We start from the raw sequence: 13,058 nt of genomic DNA, 5'->3' as shown, positions 1-13,058 counted from the left end.
CGAGCCGGGGAGTAGACGGACTCAGGTTACTCACCTGCGTTGCTACGAGAGGTACTTTACCTGATAATGATTTTAGCAGCTTACACAGCAACCCTACACTCTTTCCTACTCCCTGCTGACGAGAGGCAACTACCTCGAAACACGTGTCCAGGGATGGCTAACGCTATTCACACTTGCACTCACGACACGAGCATAGGTGTATCCGCCGACGCTGACTACAGGGACCACCGTTCTTTGGGGTAACACGCTGGTAGGTCAGCAGTGTGCGACCATTTGGATTTAATTATTTAGTGGCTCTTCGAACCGGGGAGTCGACGGACTCAGGTTACGCACCTGCGTTGCTACGAGAGGTACTTTACCTGATAATGATTTTAGCAGCTTACACAGCAACCCTACACTCTTTCCTACTCCCTGCTGACGAGAGGCAACTACCTCGAAACACGTGTCCAGGGATGGCTAACGCTATTCACACTTGCACTCACGACACGAGCATAGGTGTATCCGCCGACGCTGACTACAGGGACCACAGTTCTTTGGGGTAACACGCTGGTAGGTCAGCAGTGTGCGACCATTTGGATTTAATTATTTAGTGGCTCTTCGAGCCGGGGAGTCGACGGACTCAGGTTATGCACCTGCGTTGCTACGAGAGGTACTTTACCTGATAATGATTTTAGCAGCTTACACAGCAACCCTACACTCTTTCCTACTCCCTGCTGATGAGAGGCAACTACCTCGAAACACGTGTCCAGGGATGGCTAACGCTATTCACACTTGCACTCACGACGCGAGCATAGGTGTATCCGCCGACGCTGACTACAGGGACCACAGTTCTTTGGGGTAACACGCTGGTAGGTCAGCAGTGTGCGACCATTTGGATTTAATTATTTAGTGGCTCTTCGAGCCGGGGAGTCGATGGACTCAGGTTACGCACCTGCGTTGCTACGAGAGGTACTTTACCTGATAATGATTTTAGCAGCTTACACAGCAACCCTACACTCTTTCCTACTCCCTGCTGACGAGAGGCAACTACCTCGAAACACGTGTCCAGGGATGGCTAACGCTATTCACACTTGCACTCACGACACGAGCATAGGTGTATCCGCCGACGCTGACTACAGGGACCACAGTTCTTTGGGGTAACACGCTGGTAGGTCAGCAGTGTGCGACCATTTGGATTTAATTATTTAGTGGCTCTTTGAGCCGGGGAGTCGACGGACTCAGGTTACGCACCTGCGTTGCTACGAGAGGTACTTTACCTGATAATGATTTTAGCAGCGTACACAGCAACCCTACACTCTTTCCTACTCCCTGCTGACGAGAGGCAACTACCTCGAAACACGTGTCCAGGGATGGCTAACGCTATTCACACTTGCACTCACGACACGAGGATAGGTGTATCCGCCGACGCTGACTACAGGGACCACAGTTTTTTGGGGTAACACGCTGGTAGGTCAGCAGTGTGCGACCATTTGGATTTAATTATTTAGTGGCTCTTCGAGCCGGGGAGTCGACGGACTCAGGTTACGCACCTGCGTTGCTACGAGAGGTACTTTACCTGATAATGATTTTAGCAGCTTACACAGCAACCCTACACTCTTTCCTACTCCCTGCTGACGAGAGGCAACTACCTCGAAACACGTGTCCAGGGATGGCTAACGCTATTCACACTTGCACTCATGACACGAGCATAGGTGTATCCGCCGACGCTGACTAAAGGGACCACAGTTCTTTGGGGTAACACGCTGGTAGGTCAGCAGTGTGCGACCATTTGGATTTAATAATTTAGTGGCTCTTCGAGCCGGGGAGTAGACGGACTCAGGTTACTCACCTGCGTTGCTACGAGAGGTACTTTACCTGATAATGATTTTAGCAGCTTACACAGCAACCCTACACTCTTTCCTACTCCCTGCTGACGAGAGGCAACTACCTCGAAACACGTGTCCAGGGATGGCTAACGCTATTCACACTTGCACTCACGACACGAGCATAGGTGTATCCGCCGACGCTGACTACAGGGACCACCGTTCTTTGGGGTAACACGCTGGTAGGTCAGCAGTGTGCGACCATTTGGATTTAATTATTTAGTGGCTCTTCGAACCGGGGAGTCGACGGACTCAGGTTACGCACCTGCGTTGCTACGAGAGGTACTTTACCTGATAATGATTTTAGCAGCTTACACAGCAACCCTACACTCTTTCCTACTCCCTGCTGACGAGAGGCAACTACCTCGAAACACGTGTCCAGGGATGGCTAACGCTATTCACACTTGCACTCACGACACGAGCATAGGTGTATCCGCCGACGCTGACTACAGGGACCACAGTTCTTTGGGGTAACACGCTGGTAGGTCAGCAGTGTGCGACCATTTGGATTTAATTATTTAGTGGCTCTTCGAGCCGGGGAGTCGACGGACTCAGGTTACGCACCTGCGTTGCTACGAGAGGTACTTTACCTGATAATGATTTTAGCAGCTTACACAGCAACCCTACACTCTTTCCTACTCCCTGCTGACGAGAGGCAACTACCTCTAAACACGTGTCCAGGGATGGCTAACGCTATTCACACTTGCACTCACGACACGAGCATAGGTGTATCTGCCGACGCTGACTACAGGGACCACAGTTCTTTGGGGTAACACGCTGGTAGGTCAGCAGTGTGCGACCATTTGGATTTAATTATTTAGTGGCTCTTCGAACCGGGGAGTCGACGGACTCAGGTTACGCACCTGCGTTGCTGCGAGAGGTACTTTACCTGATAATGATTTTAGCAGCTTACACAGCAACCCTACACTCTTTCCTACTCCCTGCTGACGAGAGGCAACTACCTCGAAACACGTGTCCAGGGATGGCTAACGCTATTCACACTTGCACTCACGACACGAGCATAGGTGTATCCGCCGACGCTGACTACAGGGACCACAGTTCTTTGGGGTAACACGCTGGTAGGTCAGCAGTGTGCGACCATTTGGATTTAATTATTTAGTGGCTCTTCGAGCCGGGGAGTCGATGAACTCAGGTTACGCACCTGCGTTGCTACGAGAGGTACTTTACCTGATAATGATTTTAGCAGCTTACACAGCAACCCTACACTCTTTCCTACTCCCTGCTGACGAGAGGCAACTACCTCGAAACACGTGTCCAGGGATGGCTAACGCTATTCACACTTGCACTCACGACACGAGCATAGGTGTATCCACCGACGCTGACTACAGGGACCACAGTTCTTTGGGGTAACACGCTGGTAGGTCAGCAGTGTGCGACCATTTGGATTTAATTATTTAGTGGCTCTTCGAGCCGGGGAGTCGAGGGACTCAGGTTACGCACCTGCGTTGCTACGAGAGGTACTTTACCTGATAATGATTTTAGCAGCTTACACTGCAACCCTACACTCTTTCCTACTCCCTGCTGACGAGAGGCAACTACCTCGAAACACGTGTCCAGGGATGGCTAACGCTATTCACACTTGCACTCACGACACGAGCATAGGTGTATCCGCCGACGCTGACTACAGGGACCACAGTTCTTTGGGGTAACACGCTGGTAGGTCAGCAGTGTGCGACCATTTGGATTTAATTATTTAGTGGCTCTTCGAGCCGGGGAGTCGACGGACTCAGGTTACGCACCTGCGTTGCTACGAGAGGTACTTTACCTGATAATGATTTTAGCAGCTTACACAGCAACCCTACACTCTTTCCTACTCCCTGCTGACGAGAGGCAACTACCTCTAAACACGTGTCCAGGGATGGCTAACGCTATTCACACTTGCACTCACGACACGAGCATAGGTGTATCTGCCGACGCTGACTACAGGGACCACAGTTCTTTGGGGTAACACGCTGGTAGGTCAGCAGTGTGCGACCATTTGGATTTAATTATTTAGTGGCTCTTCGAACCGGGGAGTCGACGGACTCAGGTTACGCACCTGCGTTGCTGCGAGAGGTACTTTACCTGATAATGATTTTAGCAGCTTACACAGCAACCCTACACTCTTTCCTACTCCCTGCTGACGAGAGGCAACTACCTCGAAACACGTGTCCAGGGATGGCTAACGCTATTCACACTTGCACTCACGACACGAGCATAGGTGTATCCGCCGACGCTGACTACAGGGACCACAGTTCTTTGGGGTAACACGCTGGTAGGTCAGCAGTGTGCGACCATTTGGATTTAATTATTTAGTGGCTCTTCGAGCCGGGGAGTCGATGAACTCAGGTTACGCACCTGCGTTGCTACGAGAGGTACTTTACCTGATAATGATTTTAGCAGCTTACACAGCAACCCTACACTCTTTCCTACTCCCTGCTGACGAGAGGCAACTACCTCGAAACACGTGTCCAGGGATGGCTAACGCTATTCACACTTGCACTCACGACACGAGCATAGGTGTATCCACCGACGCTGACTACAGGGACCACAGTTCTTTGGGGTAACACGCTGGTAGGTCAGCAGTGTGCGACCATTTGGATTTAATTATTTAGTGGCTCTTCGAGCCGGGGAGTCGAGGGACTCAGGTTACGCACCTGCGTTGCTACGAGAGGTACTTTACCTGATAATGATTTTAGCAGCTTACACTGCAACCCTACACTCTTTCCTACTCCCTGCTGACGAGAGGCAACTACCTCGAAACACGTGTCCAGGGATGGCTAACGCTATTCACACTTGCACTCACGACACGAGCATAGGTGTATCCGCCGACGCTGACTACAGGGACCAGAGTTCTTTGGGGTAACACGCTGGTAGGTCAGCAGTGTGCGACCATTTGGATTTAATTATTTAGTGGCTCTTCGAGCCGGGGAGTCGACGGACTCAGGTTCGCACCTGCGTTGCTACGAGAGGTACTTTACCTGATAATGATTTTAGCAGCTTACACAGCAACCCTACACTCTTTCCTACTCCCTGCTGACGAGAGGCAACTACCTCGAAACACGTGTCCAGGGATGGCTAACGCTATTCACACTTGCACTCACGACACGAGCATAGGTGTATCCGCCGACGCTGACTACAGGGACCACAGTTCTTTGGGGTAACACGCTGGTAGGTCAGCAGTGTGCGACCATTTGGATTTAATTATTTAGTGGCTCTTTGAGCCGGGGAGTCAACGGACTCAGGTTACGCACCTGCGTTGCTACGAGAGGTACTTTACCTGATAATGATTTTAGCAGCTTACACAGCAACCCTACACTCTTTCCTACTCCCTGCTGACGAGAGGCAACTACCTCGAAACACGTGTCCAGGGATGGCTAACGCTATTCACACTTGCACTCACGACACGAGGATAGGTGTATCCGCCGACGCTGACTACAGGGACCACAGTTCTTTGGGGTAACACGCTGGTAGGTCAGCAGTGTGCGACCATTTGGATTTAATTATTTAGTGGCTCTTCGAGCCGGGGAGTCGACGGACTCAGGTTATGCACCTGCGTTGCTACGAGAGGTACTTTACCTGATAATGATTTTAGCAGCTTACACAGCAACCCTACACTCTTTCCTACTCCCTGCTGATGAGAGGCAACTACCTCGAAACACGTGTCCAGGGATGGCTAACGCTATTCACACTTGCACTCACGACGCGAGCATAGGTGTATCCGCCGACGCTGACTACAGGGACCACAGTTCTTTGGGGTAACACGCTGGTAGGTCAGCAGTGTGCGACCATTTGGATTTAATTATTTAGTGGCTCTTCGAGCCGGGGAGTCGATGGACTCAGGTTACGCACCTGCGTTGCTACGAGAGGTACTTTACCTGATAATGATTTTAGCAGCTTACACAGCAACCCTACACTCTTTCCTACTCCCTGCTGACGAGAGGCAACTACCTCGAAACACGTGTCCAGGGATGGCTAACGCTATTCACACTTGCACTCACGACACGAGCATAGGTGTATCCGCCGACGCTGACTACAGGGACCACAGTTCTTTGGGGTAACACGCTGGTAGGTCAGCAGTGTGCGACCATTTGGATTTAATTATTTAGTGGCTCTTCGAGCCGGGGAGTCGACGGACTCAGGTTACGCACCTGCGTTGCTACGAGAGGTACTTTACCTGATAATGATTTTAGCAGCTTACACAGCAACCCTACACTCTTTCCTACTCCCTGCTGACGAGAGGCAACTACCTCGAAACACGTGTCCAGGGATGGCTAACGCTATTCACACTTGCACTCACGACACGAGCATAGCTTTATCCGCAGATGCTGACTACAGGGACCACAGTTCTTTGGGGTAACACGCTGGTAGGTCAGCAGTTTTCGACCATTTGGATTTAATTATTTAGTGGCTCTTCGAGCCGGGGAGTCGACGGACTCAGGTTACGCACCTGCGTTGCTACGAGAGGTACTTTACCTGATAATGATTTTAGCAGCTTACACAGCAACCCTACACTCTTTCCTACTCCCTGCTGACGAGAGGCAACTACCTCGAAACACGTGTCCAGGGATGGCTAACGCTATTCACACTTGCACTCATGACACGAGCATAGGTGTATCCGCCGACGCTGACTAAAGGGACCACAGTTCTTTGGGGTAACACGCTGGTAGGTCAGCAGTGTGCGACCATTTGGATTTAATAATTTAGTGGCTCTTCGAGCCGGGGAGTAGACGGACTCAGGTTACTCACCTGCGTTGCTACGAGAGGTACTTTACCTGATAATGATTTTAGCAGCTTACACAGCAACCCTACACTCTTTCCTACTCCCTGCTGACGAGAGGCAACTACCTCGAAACACGTGTCCAGGGATGGCTAACGCTATTCACACTTGCACTCACGACACGAGCATAGGTGTATCCGCCGACGCTGACTACAGGGACCACCGTTCTTTGGGGTAACACGCTGGTAGGTCAGCAGTGTGCGACCATTTGGATTTAATTATTTAGTGGCTCTTCGAACCGGGGAGTCGACGGACTCAGGTTACGCACCTGCGTTGCTACGAGAGGTACTTTACCTGATAATGATTTTAGCAGCTTACACAGCAACCCTACACTCTTTCCTACTCCCTGCTGACGAGAGGCAACTACCTCGAAACACGTGTCCAGGGATGGCTAACGCTATTCACACTTGCACTCACGACACGAGCATAGGTGTATCCGCCGACGCTGACTACAGGGACCACAGTTCTTTGGGGTAACACGCTGGTAGGTCAGCAGTGTGCGACCATTTGGATTTAATTATTTAGTGGCTCTTCGAGCCGGGGAGTCGACGGACTCAGGTTATGCACCTGCGTTGCTACGAGAGGTACTTTACCTGATAATGATTTTAGCAGCTTACACAGCAACCCTACACTCTTTCCTACTCCCTGCTGATGAGAGGCAACTACCTCGAAACACGTGTCCAGGGATGGCTAACGCTATTCACACTTGCACTCACGACGCGAGCATAGGTGTATCCGCCGACGCTGACTACAGGGACCACAGTTCTTTGGGGTAACACGCTGGTAGGTCAGCAGTGTGCGACCATTTGGATTTAATTATTTAGTGGCTCTTCGAGCCGGGGAGTCGATGGACTCAGGTTACGCACCTGCGTTGCTACGAGAGGTACTTTACCTGATAATGATTTTAGCAGCTTACACAGCAACCCTACACTCTTTCCTACTCCCTGCTGACGAGAGGCAACTACCTCGAAACACGTGTCCAGGGATGGCTAACGCTATTCACACTTGCACTCACGACACGAGCATAGGTGTATCCGCCGACGCTGACTACAGGGACCACAGTTCTTTGGGGTAACACGCTGGTAGGTCAGCAGTGTGCGACCATTTGGATTTAATTATTTAGTGGCTCTTTGAGCCGGGGAGTCGACGGACTCAGGTTACGCACCTGCGTTGCTACGAGAGGTACTTTACCTGATAATGATTTTAGCAGCGTACACAGCAACCCTACACTCTTTCCTACTCCCTGCTGACGAGAGGCAACTACCTCGAAACACGTGTCCAGGGATGGCTAACGCTATTCACACTTGCACTCACGACACGAGGATAGGTGTATCCGCCGACGCTGACTACAGGGACCACAGTTTTTTGGGGTAACACGCTGGTAGGTCAGCAGTGTGCGACCATTTGGATTTAATTATTTAGTGGCTCTTCGAGCCGGGGAGTCGACGGACTCAGGTTACGCACCTGCGTTGCTACGAGAGGTACTTTACCTGATAATGATTTTAGCAGCTTACACAGCAACCCTACACTCTTTCCTACTCCCTGCTGACGAGAGGCAACTACCTCGAAACACGTGTCCAGGGATGGCTAACGCTATTCACACTTGCACTCATGACACGAGCATAGGTGTATCCGCCGACGCTGACTAAAGGGACCACAGTTCTTTGGGGTAACACGCTGGTAGGTCAGCAGTGTGCGACCATTTGGATTTAATAATTTAGTGGCTCTTCGAGCCGGGGAGTAGACGGACTCAGGTTACTCACCTGCGTTGCTACGAGAGGTACTTTACCTGATAATGATTTTAGCAGCTTACACAGCAACCCTACACTCTTTCCTACTCCCTGCTGACGAGAGGCAACTACCTCGAAACACGTGTCCAGGGATGGCTAACGCTATTCACACTTGCACTCACGACACGAGCATAGGTGTATCCGCCGACGCTGACTACAGGGACCACCGTTCTTTGGGGTAACACGCTGGTAGGTCAGCAGTGTGCGACCATTTGGATTTAATTATTTAGTGGCTCTTCGAACCGGGGAGTCGACGGACTCAGGTTACGCACCTGCGTTGCTACGAGAGGTACTTTACCTGATAATGATTTTAGCAGCTTACACAGCAACCCTACACTCTTTCCTACTCCCTGCTGACGAGAGGCAACTACCTCGAAACACGTGTCCAGGGATGGCTAACGCTATTCACACTTGCACTCACGACACGAGCATAGGTGTATCCGCCGACGCTGACTACAGGGACCACAGTTCTTTGGGGTAACACGCTGGTAGGTCAGCAGTGTGCGACCATTTGGATTTAATTATTTAGTGGCTCTTCGAGCCGGGGAGTCGACGGACTCAGGTTACGCACCTGCGTTGCTACGAGAGGTACTTTACCTGATAATGATTTTAGCAGCTTACACAGCAACCCTACACTCTTTCCTACTCCCTGCTGACGAGAGGCAACTACCTCTAAACACGTGTCCAGGGATGGCTAACGCTATTCACACTTGCACTCACGACACGAGCATAGGTGTATCTGCCGACGCTGACTACAGGGACCACAGTTCTTTGGGGTAACACGCTGGTAGGTCAGCAGTGTGCGACCATTTGGATTTAATTATTTAGTGGCTCTTCGAACCGGGGAGTCGACGGACTCAGGTTACGCACCTGCGTTGCTGCGAGAGGTACTTTACCTGATAATGATTTTAGCAGCTTACACAGCAACCCTACACTCTTTCCTACTCCCTGCTGACGAGAGGCAACTACCTCGAAACACGTGTCCAGGGATGGCTAACGCTATTCACACTTGCACTCACGACACGAGCATAGGTGTATCCGCCGACGCTGACTACAGGGACCACAGTTCTTTGGGGTAACACGCTGGTAGGTCAGCAGTGTGCGACCATTTGGATTTAATTATTTAGTGGCTCTTCGAGCCGGGGAGTCGATGAACTCAGGTTACGCACCTGCGTTGCTACGAGAGGTACTTTACCTGATAATGATTTTAGCAGCTTACACAGCAACCCTACACTCTTTCCTACTCCCTGCTGACGAGAGGCAACTACCTCGAAACACGTGTCCAGGGATGGCTAACGCTATTCACACTTGCACTCACGACACGAGCATAGGTGTATCCACCGACGCTGACTACAGGGACCACAGTTCTTTGGGGTAACACGCTGGTAGGTCAGCAGTGTGCGACCATTTGGATTTAATTATTTAGTGGCTCTTCGAGCCGGGGAGTCGAGGGACTCAGGTTACGCACCTGCGTTGCTACGAGAGGTACTTTACCTGATAATGATTTTAGCAGCTTACACTGCAACCCTACACTCTTTCCTACTCCCTGCTGACGAGAGGCAACTACCTCGAAACACGTGTCCAGGGATGGCTAACGCTATTCACACTTGCACTCACGACACGAGCATAGGTGTATCCGCCGACGCTGACTACAGGGACCACAGTTCTTTGGGGTAACACGCTGGTAGGTCAGCAGTGTGCGACCATTTGGATTTAATTATTTAGTGGCTCTTCGAGCCGGGGAGTCGACGGACTCAGGTTACGCACCTGCGTTGCTACGAGAGGTACTTTACCTGATAATGATTTTAGCAGCTTACACAGCAACCCTACACTCTTTCCTACTCCCTGCTGACGAGAGGCAACTACCTCTAAACACGTGTCCAGGGATGGCTAACGCTATTCACACTTGCACTCACGACACGAGCATAGGTGTATCTGCCGACGCTGACTACAGGGACCACAGTTCTTTGGGGTAACACGCTGGTAGGTCAGCAGTGTGCGACCATTTGGATTTAATTATTTAGTGGCTCTTCGAACCGGGGAGTCGACGGACTCAGGTTACGCACCTGCGTTGCTGCGAGAGGTACTTTACCTGATAATGATTTTAGCAGCTTACACAGCAACCCTACACTCTTTCCTACTCCCTGCTGACGAGAGGCAACTACCTCGAAACACGTGTCCAGGGATGGCTAACGCTATTCACACTTGCACTCACGACACGAGCATAGGTGTATCCGCCGACGCTGACTACAGGGACCACAGTTCTTTGGGGTAACACGCTGGTAGGTCAGCAGTGTGCGACCATTTGGATTTAATTATTTAGTGGCTCTTCGAGCCGGGGAGTCGATGAACTCAGGTTACGCACCTGCGTTGCTACGAGAGGTACTTTACCTGATAATGATTTTAGCAGCTTACACAGCAACCCTACACTCTTTCCTACTCCCTGCTGACGAGAGGCAACTACCTCGAAACACGTGTCCAGGGATGGCTAACGCTATTCACACTTGCACTCACGACACGAGCATAGGTGTATCCACCGACGCTGACTACAGGGACCACAGTTCTTTGGGGTAACACGCTGGTAGGTCAGCAGTGTGCGACCATTTGGATTTAATTATTTAGTGGCTCTTCGAGCCGGGGAGTCGAGGGACTCAGGTTACGCACCTGCGTTGCTACGAGAGGTACTTTACCTGATAATGATTTTAGCAGCTTACACTGCAACCCTACACTCTTTCCTACTCCCTGCTGACGAGAGGCAACTACCTCGAAACACGTGTCCAGGGATGGCTAACGCTATTCACACTTGCACTCACGACACGAGCATAGGTGTATCCGCCGACGCTGACTACAGGGACCAGAGTTCTTTGGGGTAACACGCTGGTAGGTCAGCAGTGTGCGACCATTTGGATTTAATTATTTAGTGGCTCTTCGAGCCGGGGAGTCGACGGACTCAGGTTCGCACCTGCGTTGCTACGAGAGGTACTTTACCTGATAATGATTTTAGCAGCTTACACAGCAACCCTACACTCTTTCCTACTCCCTGCTGACGAGAGGCAACTACCTCGAAACACGTGTCCAGGGATGGCTAACGCTATTCACACTTGCACTCACGACACGAGCATAGGTGTATCCGCCGACGCTGACTACAGGGACCACAGTTCTTTGGGGTAACACGCTGGTAGGTCAGCAGTGTGCGACCATTTGGATTTAATTATTTAGTGGCTCTTTGAGCCGGGGAGTCAACGGACTCAGGTTACGCACCTGCGTTGCTACGAGAGGTACTTTACCTGATAATGATTTTAGCAGCTTACACAGCAACCCTACACTCTTTCCTACTCCCTGCTGACGAGAGGCAACTACCTCGAAACACGTGTCCAGGGATGGCTAACGCTATTCACACTTGCACTCACGACACGAGGATAGGTGTATCCGCCGACGCTGACTACAGGGACCACAGTTCTTTGGGGTAACACGCTGGTAGGTCAGCAGTGTGCGACCATTTGGATTTAATTATTTAGTGGCTCTTCGAGCCGGGGAGTCGACGGACTCAGGTTATGCACCTGCGTTGCTACGAGAGGTACTTTACCTGATAATGATTTTAGCAGCTTACACAGCAACCCTACACTCTTTCCTACTCCCTGCTGATGAGAGGCAACTACCTCGAAACACGTGTCCAGGGATGGCTAACGCTATTCACACTTGCACTCACGACGCGAGCATAGGTGTATCCGCCGACGCTGACTACAGGGACCACAGTTCTTTGGGGTAACACGCTGGTAGGTCAGCAGTGTGCGACCATTTGGATTTAATTATTTAGTGGCTCTTCGAGCCGGGGAGTCGATGGACTCAGGTTACGCACCTGCGTTGCTACGAGAGGTACTTTACCTGATAATGATTTTAGCAGCTTACACAGCAACCCTACACTCTTTCCTACTCCCTGCTGACGAGAGGCAACTACCTCGAAACACGTGTCCAGGGATGGCTAACGCTATTCACACTTGCACTCACGACACGAGCATAGGTGTATCCGCCGACGCTGACTACAGGGACCACAGTTCTTTGGGGTAACACGCTGGTAGGTCAGCAGTGTGCGACCATTTGGATTTAATTATTTAGTGGCTCTTCGAGCCGGGGAGTCGACGGACTCAGGTTACGCACCTGCGTTGCTACGAGAGGTACTTTACCTGATAATGATTTTAGCAGCTTACACAGCAACCCTACACTCTTTCCTACTCCCTGCTGACGAGAGGCAACTACCTCGAAACACGTGTCCAGGGATGGCTAACGCTATTCACACTTGCACTCACGACACGAGCATAGCTTTATCCGCAGATGCTGACTACAGGGACCACAGTTCTTTGGGGTAACACGCTGGTAGGTCAGCAGTTTTCGACCATTTGGATTTAATTATTTAGTGGCTCTTCGAGCCGGGGAGTCGACGGACTCAGGTTACGCACCTGCGTTGCTACGAGAGGTACTTTACCTGATAATGATTTTAGCAGCTTACACAGCAACCCTACACTCTTTCCTACTCCCTGCTGACGAGAGGCAACTACCTCGAAACACGTGTCCAGGGATTGCTAACGCTATTCACACTTGCACTCACGACACGAGCATAGGTGTATC

The sequence above is a fragment of the Triturus cristatus genome, chromosome 7 (genome assembly GCF_964204655.1).
Source record: "Triturus cristatus chromosome 7, aTriCri1.1, whole genome shotgun sequence".
NCBI classification, from domain to species: domain Eukaryota; kingdom Metazoa; phylum Chordata; class Amphibia; order Caudata; family Salamandridae; genus Triturus; species Triturus cristatus.
This window is presented reverse-complemented; position numbering follows the sequence as displayed.